This window comes from Rhinolophus sinicus, chromosome 13 (genome assembly GCF_057876585.1).
Source record: "Rhinolophus sinicus isolate RSI-liver-muscle chromosome 13, RSI-T2T, whole genome shotgun sequence".
In the NCBI taxonomy this organism is placed as follows: domain Eukaryota; kingdom Metazoa; phylum Chordata; class Mammalia; order Chiroptera; family Rhinolophidae; genus Rhinolophus; species Rhinolophus sinicus.
Window position 1 is genome coordinate 6,621,532 of NC_142513.1, and position 11,748 is coordinate 6,633,279.

Genomic DNA, 11,748 nt, shown 5'->3' on the forward strand with positions numbered 1-11,748 from the left:
AACAGGGGTGCCCTCTCTACGATGGCTTTATTGGTTATGGGTCCGTAGGCTCTGGAGCCAGACCCCTTAGGTTCCAATCCAGGTTCACCATTTACTAGCTGCCAAGTTGATTAAATTTGGTGTCTCAAACGTCCTCATTTGTAAAGTGGGAATGATAACAAGACCTGCAGCACAGGCTGCTGTGAAGATAAGGTGAGTTAACACAGAAAAGGTGCTTCAGAGTGTTTGGCCCTTACTAAGGACCCATTAAAGAGCCTCTCCTCTTTCCCCCCAGTGCGTCTTCTTAAGCCCCAGCTAATTTGATTGCTCTCAGCCCCTGTAAAGTGCATAGCACAGAGGCAAAGCCTGTGTACACACGAGTCCAGGCTTTGTATTCTGATGGGTTTGGGTTCACATTCTTGCTCTTTCGGCCATGAGCTGTGTGACGGGGCAGAAGCACTTCCCCTCTCTGTGCCTCAGTTTCCTCGTTGATACAACCTCAGTAATAAGCATGTGTCATTCTGGAACCTTTGTGAGAACTGAGGGAGCTGCTGGACGTAAACTGCTCCACTCACAGTGATAAGTCGTTTCGCAATACGGTGGCTATTTTGATGTACATTCCCACCCTAATGATAAGAAACAGAAAAATGAGGCATGAAGGAGCTCACGGTGCAGAATCCTCTGCTCTTCCCACAAGAATGGTGCCTCCCAAAGGAGGTTATGCCGACCACTGGTGGGGTCCAGGATGACATTAGGCCGTGTATGGACAAAACTCTAGTACTTTTAACAGCCATGTATTTATTCCCACAGCTTCTATCTGGGGCAAGCAGATCTGTGGACCACTTACTACAGTGACATGCAGCTAAGTGTAAGTAGTGGGTTGATTTAAAGAAAAGTATTAAGTAACGACTGGACAAGGCGGTGACAGAGATGGCGAAAATCGTGAAGTCCGCAGGTGAGCAGCTGGGTGAGAGAGGCTGTGGTCGAACCACATCTGGTGATTAAAACAGCTCAGTGAGATGGTCAGGGGGCCTCTTCAAGGTCTGCAGACAATGACGGTTTGTGTGATTCACCCTGCGTTCTTTATTAGTGAATCCTTCCTTTCTCTGAGTACACGTTGACCTCGTCCTTCATGGATTTCCTAACCACAAATGAGAACCATATTATCAACGGTCTTGGTCTCCAGCTTTCAGTCCTTCCTAATTTCCCATTTTATGTCATTGACTGGTGTGTTTGTGGAGGGGGGTGGGCGGGAGGTGAAAGAAAGAGTGTGAGCAAGGGTCACCCTTTCTTTGCTGATACTACTTGCTTCCGTAAGGGACAGGCAGCAGTGGCTTCATCATGACAGTGGGCCACCTGTTGTGTCCGTGCCTAATTGCTTCTGGCCCTCCCAACAGCTTGGTACAGTGAGCGTCATTACACGCCCATCTTTACAAATGGGGAAGAACTGCAAGCTTGCAGAGATAATAGGGGCCCAAGTGGAAGCAGCGAAAACTAGAGGTTGAACCCACGTAGCCTGATCTTCAAGCCTAGATGTTCGCAATTATACCAATTGCATCCACTTTAAAAGATGTCTTGGATGGGAGAAAGGAAAGAGGGAGGGAGGGAGGGAGGGAGGGAGGGAGGAAGGAAGGGGAGAAAGGGAGGGAAGGAGGAAGGAACAGGAGAGGTGTAAAGAGCAACGCTCTGAGCTCCCCAAAGAAGGTCCATGTCTTGGGTTCTCTTACGTGCTGGGCATTGCATAGACAGTACCTTTAATCTTCATATAAAGTCCCTGCTCAGAGAAAGGGTGATTGGCAATGTAGCAGAGGTTTGTTATTAAGATGTTTGCTGTTAACAGGGAATATTGTCAATAATCCTGTAATAACTATCTATGGGCCAGACGCGCACGAGACTGATCAGGGTGACCACTTCATAAATTACATCAGTGCCTAATGCCTAGTTATACACCTGAAACTAACGTAATATTGTATGTCAACTGTAATTTTAAATATTTCTAAAGTAAATTTTAAAAAAGACCTTTGCTATGAAGACCAGAGACCCTAACGTCAGAAAAACTAGGGTTCACGTCTTGGATCTGCCATTTAAGAGCCGAGCAGGCTTGGGCTGGTTATTTATACTGCCTGGGCCTCAGTTTCCCCACCTGTCATGAGGAGGATGATATCTACGCCATAGGTGTCCTAGCAGGGTCAAGTGAGACCATGGGTGTCCCCTGTGCCTGCTTTCTCTCATGTTCTCGTTGTGTGATCATTATAATTATCGCTGTTGCTACTTTGCTGTTATTATTTATACAACGTGTAAATCTCAGCACCAAACTATCAATCCAGGTCCATTTTAAGAGAGTGAGGACCTTGTGCGTTGAAGTCAGACTTGCCCATCAGGGAGTGTAGTTGGCAGAATAATGACCCCCCAAAGAGGCCTATATCCTAATCTCCAAACCTTGTGACTATGTTACTTTGAAAGGCAAGCGGGAATTGTAGTTGCAGGCAGAACCTAGCCTGCTCATTGGCTGACTTCAAGTAGCTAGACCAACCTGGATGAGCCAGGTGGACCCCATGTCATCACAGGGGTCCTTAAAAGTGGGAGAGAGCAGCAGAAGAGGAGTCAGGGGAAGTGTGGTTACAGGAGGAAAGCACACAGATCCAACTTTGCTGGCTTCGAAGATGGAGGAAGGGGCCACAAACTAACGGGTGAAGGCAGCCTCTGAAGCTGGAAAAGGCAGGAAGTGGGTTTTCCCCCAGAAGGAACCAGCCCTGCCAACACCTGGATTTTAGCGCTGCGAGGCCTGCATTGGACATCTGACCTGCAGAACTGTAAGATAATGCGTTTATAGTGTTTCAAGACACTCAGGTGGAGGTAATTTTTTACAGCAGTCATTAGAAACTCATACGGCAAGGAGAGATTCAGACTCTGACCTCAGATTTATCAGGAAGTCAGAGGTCTTGACAGTTTGTCTCATGGAGGCAGCTTTGTTTCACTCGCCCTCTAAAAATAAAACTAAGTCTAAAACACCCACTGCTTCTGCTTCTCCACCTCCCCTGTGAGTCGGGGAGGGGTGTGCTCACGCGGGGTCTCTGCAACCCGCTGGGAGGAGTGGGCTTCTGGCTAGTCAGAGATGGGGAGTAACAGCCCTGAGGTGGGCCCCAGCCACCAGCAGGTTCCACAAGGGAACAGGTGGACGCCAATCCCAGCTGAGTGGCGGGTACCGACCTTTTGCAAGGCCAGGAAGTGGCTTTGTAGTGTCCAAGTTCCAGGGCTAAGGAGTGATTGCTGTTATTTCCTTCAGAGGAGCACTCTAGTTAAAACAGGAAATAAGTTCTCTGGCCATTTGCAGCTGACAGACGTCAGGGCACCCTGGTTTCTTCTTTTCCTTTGCAAATCTTTTCCTTTGCTCATCAAGAACAGAAGGAGAGGCTGACACTTCGAGTACCGTCCATCTCTACAGGGATATTTCCTTACCTTTCAACATCAGCTGTTCCATTCCGTAATTTAAATGGCAGTATAAATGACATACAATACAATGCACAGATCTTAAGTGTTTTAGTTCTCACTTTTGACAATTATATACAACCCCGTAATAATGAATGCCCCCCCCCCAAACAAATTATGGAATGTGTTCATTCCCTCCAGAAAATTCCCCCATGCCCTTTTCTAGGCAACCCCAACGAACACCACCCAACCCCACAAGAGGCAACTACTGATCTGCTTTCCGTTGCTATAGATGAGATTCGTCTTTTTCAGAATTTCATGTAAATAGCATCATATGGCCTGTGCTCCTTTGTGTCTGTTTTCTTTCCCTTTGCATTATTTTGAGATTCATCCATGCTGTTGCGTACGTCAGTAGTTCATTCCATTTTATTACTCAGTAGCCTTCTATCATAGGAGTGTACCTTATTTTTAAAAGTGTGTTTTGTGAGTGGTGACCAACTGCCTCAGCCGGGGACAGGGGGGACAAGGCCCATATTACAAACATGGGCCAGGGAGCTACACAACTAGTCTGAGAAACAACGGCTTGATCCAGAGTGGGGGGGGGGGGGGAGGTGAAGAAGGGGGAAAGAAAAAAGTGTTTTTTGTGGTTGGGTGGTTTCCAATTTGTGGCTGTTATGAATAAGGCTGCTATAAACATTCATGTATAAGTCTTTGTGTGGACATTTGTTTTCATTTCTCTTGGGTAAAGCCTAGGAGTAGAATGTATAAGAAACTGCCAAACTGTGCTCCAAAGTAGTTGTACTTCCTTCAGCCGTTAACTCACACAGCCGAGTAAATGTTCGGGTTGCTCCTCCCGTCACCAGCACTTACTACTGTCTTTCTTTGTTGTTGTTTTTGGCGATTCTCATGTGTATGAAATTGTAGCTCCTTGTGGTTTTTTTAATTGCATTTCCCTGATGACTAATAATGTTAAGGACCTTTTCATGTGCTTATTGGCCATTCCTGCATTTTCTTTTGTGAAGTAGCTGGGCCTTTTGCTCAGTTTTCAAATATGTGTGTTTGTCTTTTATTATTATCTGTACAATGTCTTTGCATATTCTGGATACAAATGCTTTAACACACACACACACACACACACACACACACACATATGAGAGAGAGAGAGAGAGGTATATCTCTCTATATAAATATGTATAGATACATAGATATTTATATAGCAAAAATTTTCTCCCCGTCTGTGGCTTGTCCATTTTCCTAACCATATCTTTGGACGAGCAGAAATTTAAAATTTTAATGTTGTCCAATTTATTTACTTTATGGTTAGTGCTTTATGTGTCCTAAGAAATCTTCGCCTCGCCCAAGTTTACAGACATATTCTTCAATGTTTTCTTCTAGGAGATGTCTAGTTCGAACTGTTATATTTAGTTCTCTGGTTTATTTTTGTACCTGGACTTAGTGTAGGAGAAGGGACCAACAAATGCCCTGGCCCGTACTGGAGCGATAGCGGGAAGAGTTGTCCTAAAATCAGGGACTAGTGCAGGATTTGGCAAGTCCTCTCTTTATGTAGAAACAGATAGGACCACATAGTGACTATTTTGGGGCTTTACAGGCCACACAGTCCCTGTCGTAACCTTGCCTTGGTAATGCAAAAGCAGCCAGAGGTCATCTGTAAATACCAGGGCATGGCCATGGACCAATAAAACTATTTACGGATGATGAAATTTGAATTTCATATAATTTTTACATTGCACAAAATATTATGCTTCTTCTGATTTTTTTTTAAACCAGTCAAAAATGTAAAAATCATTTTTAGCTTGTTGGCTATCCAAAAACAAACAGCAGCCAGATTTGACCTGCAGCCTCAGGCCAGAGCTTGCCAAATCCTGGGCGACTCAGCAAGAGAAACATTCAACAAACAGAAGGACACACTGTGATCACACCATGAAAGTAAAGAGCTGTGGTCTGTGGGTGAGAGAATAGGCAGTGGATAATCTACTTTGGATGAGATCAAAAGGAATTATAACTAAAGCACACAAAGATATCACTTCACACCCATTAAGATGGCTATTATTTAAAAAAAGAAAAAAAGCACAAATATTGGTGAAGATGTGGAGAAATTGGAACTCGTGTGCACTGCTGGTGGGAATGTAAAATGGTGCAGCCACTGTGGAAAACAATGAAAAGTTAAACATAGACTTACTATATGATTCAGCAATTCCACTTCTAGGTGTGTAGGCTAGAATGAGACTCGGATCTGGGTATACCCATGTTCATAGTAGCTCTTGTCACAAGAGCCAAAATGTGGAAACAACCCAAATGTCCATCGACAAATGAATGGATAAACAGGGATTTACTGTCCAATGGAATATTATCTGGCCATAAAAAAGAATGAAATTCTGACACATGCTACAATATGGATGAACCCTGAAGACCCTATGCTGGGCGAGTGACCAGACACAAAAGGACAAATATTGTATGAGTCCACTTATACGAAGTACATACAAGAGGCAAATTCACAGAGCCCGAGAGTGTAAAGAGATTCCCAGGGACTTGGGAGGAAGGGCATGGGAGTTATGAATGGGTACAGAGTTTTTGTTTGGAATAGTGAAAAAGTTTTGGAAATTGATAATAGTGATGGTTGCCCAACATTGAAAATATACTGAATGCCACTGAACTGTATACTTAAAAATGGTTACAATGGTCGCTTGTATGTGTCTTTTGCCACATTGAAAAAATAAAAACTGAAACAGGAATTATAACTGAAGGTCTATGTGTGTGTTAAGCACAGTACCAAGTATATCACATATAAACTCATGACTCTTTACAACTCGATGATGTAGGTTCTGTTATTATCAGTGTAGCCGTTTTACAAGTGAGGAAACTGAGGCACTAAGAGTTTTGATACGTTGTCCAACATCCCCTAGCTAGTGACTTGTAGAACCAGGCTTCCGACCCCAGCTCCGGGGTCTGTACTCACACTTACCGCTGCACTGCCACTGAAAGTGGTGACTCTCAGCCTGAGCTGAACACTGGAGTTTCCTGGGAGCATTTAAACATCCCCCTGTCTGGGCAGCACTTAGTTAAACCAGAACCTCAGGGGACTGCAGCAGGCGGTGCTTACAAACGCTCCCCAGGTGCTTCCAGTGGGCAGCCAAGGTCGAGAAGAACAGCCTCAAAGGGCAGGTTTCTCTCAGGAGATGATATGTCAGCCATGACCTCAAAAATCAACAGGAGTCAGCCATGGGGGGAAAGGGGAGAAGAGAGAAAGAACATTCCAGGCCATATATTTTCCTAGTCATGTATTTTTATCGAACCACGTTGGTCTTTTACCAGAGTGAGACTAATGACACACACCCTAATAGTAATAGGAAGCTAATATTTATTGAGCTATCACGCCCCAACATGACACTAAATGCTTCTCATACTTCATGTCCATTAACATTCATGATGATCTTAGGAAGTAATGCCATTGTCCCCATTTTATAGATGAGGCTACTGAGGCCTAAAGAGAGTGAGTTGCTTGCCAAGGCCACACTGATACTAAGTGACAGTATGGGGGTGCCCAGGCTCATCTATCCAACCCCCCCTTCCCAGTGAAGCTTGCCAAGGGCACCCCAGACAGGAACAGAGAGCAAGAAGGTGACCTATCCATTTCTGGCTGGTTTTGTTCTATTTTGTTTTCTGTACATGCCCGCTTGTGGTGAATCCCCTTTGTCATCCCCGCCTCTTGGTAAATTGAGTCAGAACCTTGGGGCTTCTATAAAAACCACTATGGTCCTGGAGCTCCCAGAAAGAGGCTTGTTAATGCTTCGGATTAACCTCACTCTGGGGTGAAGAGGAGGCCTGAGGCAGTGAGAACGCCCCTGGGTAAATTTAATGAATTATCACGTAGAATCCAGTAAGTGGATTTACAAGGCCTCCTGTCCAGGGAGGAGTGTGTGTGTGTGTGTGTATTTCTAGGTCTGGATCATGTCCACAGCCTGACAGGGGAGAGGGGTCACCACAGGGAGGACACATTATGATAGGAGAGTCTCTTGACTTTCCTCCCAGTTCTGAAAGCCTGAGACCGTGTTTTGCTTATTCGTCACTGTGACTCGAGAACAGTGTCTGGCAGGCAAGGTAGTTGCTCATTAAAATGTGTGGAGCAACTGGATATGTACAAGCGGGTTGGGGAGGGCCGCCCTGCAGAAGTGGCATTTGAACTGAGACCCCTGGCTGAACACGTGTTACTAGATGAAGGGATGAAGGAAAAATGTCCCCCAAAAAGAAAAACCCACATTCTAAGTTCAAATTAAGCTTTTCTGTTATTCCTTGTCACCCATACGGATGACGTGATTTTGTCAGTCATCATGCAGCTAGAAAGTACCAGAACTTGGATTTGAACTTGAGCCCCCAAACTCCTTTCCCAGGGTTTTCTACTGCACATTAGCAAACAGACAACCAGAGGATAAGATAAGTGAACAGATCTATATTTCATGGCAACACAAGGACCCTAACCATCACTACCAACGACAAAAATTATAATAATAGTATTAACTAACATTTATTAAGAGCTCACTAATGGTCTGTGTATTTGAAATGCATTTGTCTCAATAGATCTTCACCAAAAAACCTACGGCATGGAAGCTATCATCATCCTGATGCTATAGTTGCAGAAACGAGAGCCAGAGCATTAAAGAGCCTCAGTTGACACGGCTAATAAGGAACAGAACAGAAGTTCAAGCTCAAGAGTATTAGGCTCCTAAGCTTAGCTGCTGTGCCCCTGGCTTGTCAGCCAACTCAGTCCTGGCATTGCAAACTGGCCTTTGGCTGTCACCAAGTTAATGATAATAATTATTATTACACCTTCCTTTCTGGGGCTTTTAACATTTCTATTTTAAGAGACCTTTCACAGTCCTTTGAGAAAATTTTCCACTTTTCAAAACCAGGTGTTTTGATGTCATGTCTCTGGGTGATGGAAATTTTTCTAGTCATAAGCTGTGAAAACATAATCAGTAGATAGCCACAAAGAATATGAACATGACTGCAGAGTAGATTGTTATCAGCTCAGGGACAACACCCCCTATGCACCTTCCCCAGACGCCATGGTGCCTGGTCAGAAATCTGGGAAAAAGGGCTTCTCCCCACCTGGGTGCTTTTCCCCACCCTGATGCTTCCCTCCCTGTGGAGAGAGCCCAGCTCCTAAAATTCCTGGCCTCTTGTTGTTCTTTACCCACGATGCTCCAGGAGTGATGTATCGGGCAGGTAAATTGGGGAAGGATAAACTAGTATACTTGTGGCAGAGGGAGTAGCTATGGAGCTCATGTCGTCTGCTCCTGTGTTGGAATTGGAGGGGCCGTTTTAATTCTGGGGTCCGTATTGGGAAGCCTCTCTCTCTCCCTACTTTTCCCTCCCTCCCTCCGTCTCTATTGCTCTCTTTGTTTCTTAGGTCTCAATTCTCCGTCTGTGAGTGACTCAGTGTCAGTCCATTAAACTTTTTTCAGCACAAGTTAGCCAGAGATTGTTACCTCTGCGGGAGAAAAACACGTACCCACACAACTGTCTGCACATGGGCAGCCGGGGACATTGAAGAGGAGACTTCCAAATTTGGGGTCAAGGCGGCCTTGTGGCTTGATGAGTAAGAACACAGGCTCTTGAGTTAGATGGTCCTGGATATAAAACCCACCTCTGCCGTGTGTTGGTTATTGATTGATGGGGAGCCGTGTGCTTCACTTCTCAAGCCTCAGGTCCCCATGTGTGAGGACAGGATAAGAATGGTACCTCGTTGCCAGGGCTGGTCATGCAGTGGAGTGCACAATAACCCTTGGCTGTTATTTCAGTTATTCTCCTTCTAGATTTCTTCTGAGAAGTCACGCAAAACAGGAATGCAAATTGCAAAATAGATGCTGAGCAGGAAGGCACTAAAGAAGCCCTTTCTCCAAAGGGGATGTTGATTTCTGAGGCACACAGGGGAAAGCTCAACCAGCTGTTTTCCAGGAAATGGTCCACTTAACCCGGGGTGAGCTCTAAATTTTAATGACTAGGCAGTGTCGAAGGACTGGCAAGAGAAGAAAACAAACAAGGGTGACGTAAAAATCCAACCGCTCTGCACACACTCTGAGGTCTCCAAGATGTAATCAGAACCCTGGGTTTGGAGGTGGCCCTTATCTCCATTGGGGAAAGGATAAAAACCATCACCACTATTCTATTTACAGCTTAGAAAAATGAAATTCGTGGTAAATATCAGACAGGAAATACCAAGGCTCACTAGGATTTTGGACACAGGAGGATGTAAATAATCAGCCTTTACTTAGGGGCTCAGGGCCTTTGCACTGGAAGTTTCTTCTGCTGGGAACGTTCTCCCAGATGCCTTCCCTGTGCAGTTCAGCCGTCTCTGTTTATACATCCAAGTGGAGATATTGACAGACACAATCCTTGCGCTCTGGGCATTTATATTCTCATAAAGGGAGAAATCTCATCAACAACAAAACTAAGAGATAGTAGCAGTGCGTCCACTAGTGACAGGTGCTGTGAAAGTAATGTGATGGTGAGTGGTAATCCCCATTGCAGGTGAGCGGCGTAGTCTTTGTGAGGCGGTGACATGTGAGTTGAGATCCAGGGCAGAATGAGAGGGAGAAGGGGAGCAGCAAGGGGCCAGCCGCTGAGGCTTTCCTCGCAGGACACCAGAAGGCTTCCTGACAGCCTGGGTGTCACTTAAAGTGTGAGGGGAACCCATCGGGAGGTTTTTAAGGAGGGAGAATGTAGGCATCTGATTTCCTTTTCCAAAAAAGGTAACTTTTAGAATGGATTTGCTTAAGAGGGAGCCAAGCGTAGACTCAGGAACACTGATTGGGAATCTCTGACAGTGGTCGAGCCAAGCTAAGACGTTGACATGGAAGGTCGGCGCAGATGGGAGAATCAGAGAGATCTGGGACCCGTGTCGGAGGTAGAGACAACAGGACATACGGACTGGTGGAGGGGCCTAGAAAAAGAAGAATTCAGGGTGACACTGAAGTTGTTGGAATGAATATGTGGTTGAATACGGGGCAGAGGGGGGATACAGCAGGGAAACAATCTGCGTTCTCTGTAGTCACATTATGTTTGAAATGAATGAGGAAGTAGGAAGAGGCGGATGCATCTTGGCATTTTTTTTTTTTTGATGTTAGTAAAATACGACATTCATGCAGAATGGCGGGCAAATGGGAAGGGTCTAGCTAGATGCACACCTGAGTAACCAAAAACCCCCCAGGGTCCCCTCCTAGTCACTATTCCCTCCCCAAGGTGACCACTGTCCTCGCCTTTCAGGACAGATAAGTTTTATTGGCATTTTAAAACCCATGAGTAAGAGATGATGACCCGAGGTAAGCGTGGGGCATTTGCTCGTGTAATTCTCAGAAAAATAATGCATGCGTTTGCTTTTTGTGTTTTTTTTTTAGACTGAAGAAGGTTTTTCTGTTTTGTTGCTTGTAGTGTTGAAGTTGGCTGGTTTGTCTTTTTCTCCTTCCCATGGTGAGGAGCTAATGTGGAGTGTGAGTGAACTCGCACCTGACCCGCTGGCAGGGAGCCTTGGTTCCCCTGAGTTAGAGGGGCACCAGGTACAGGTGCCTCCCCTGCTCCCGCAGGGAGACTGGCCCCCTCCTTGCCCAGACCCTTCGCTTTCGAGGTTCATTTGATTGGTCCAGCCCGACAGATGGCTCTTCTTAAGGCATCCTTGTCCGTTTGTAGTTTTCGCAGTGTTCATTTTAATGCTTTAATGAAAATACAGCCAACTGCATTCTGTCCTGCAAATTAATTTCTCCTCTCTCCCTCTTCTCTCTCTCTCCCTCTCTCTCTGTTCCCTCCTCCCTCGCTGTCACTATTCCTGTGATTATTTCTTCTGGGAATAATTCCCTGCATGCACTGCCTCCATAAATCTCCGAATCCCAGCAGATGGAACAAGGCTGCTGCTAGGATGCAATCAGCAGACAAGCTACAGGTGGGAGTCAAGCTTCATGCTCTGCAGTTTCACCCTGGTACCCTGTTTCCCCGAAAATAAGACTCACCGGACAATCAACTGTAATGCGTCTTTTGGAGCAAAAATTAATATAAGACCTGGTATTATATCATATTATATGATATTAATTATATTACATAATATAAGACCGGTCTTAAGACGCAGTTACACCTACAGAACAAAAGCCTCATCTTTCTCATCCATTTTTACTTCCCAAGAGACCCTGGTCCCAGGGACTTTTTCCTTAGAGAACTGTTTTCAGCTCCTTAGCTCTGCACACGTGTTTTCCTACATATTAAACAGTAACCTTTGAGTTTCCCACATCCTGGAATGTTCCAGACTCACAGACCACATTTACACACACACAC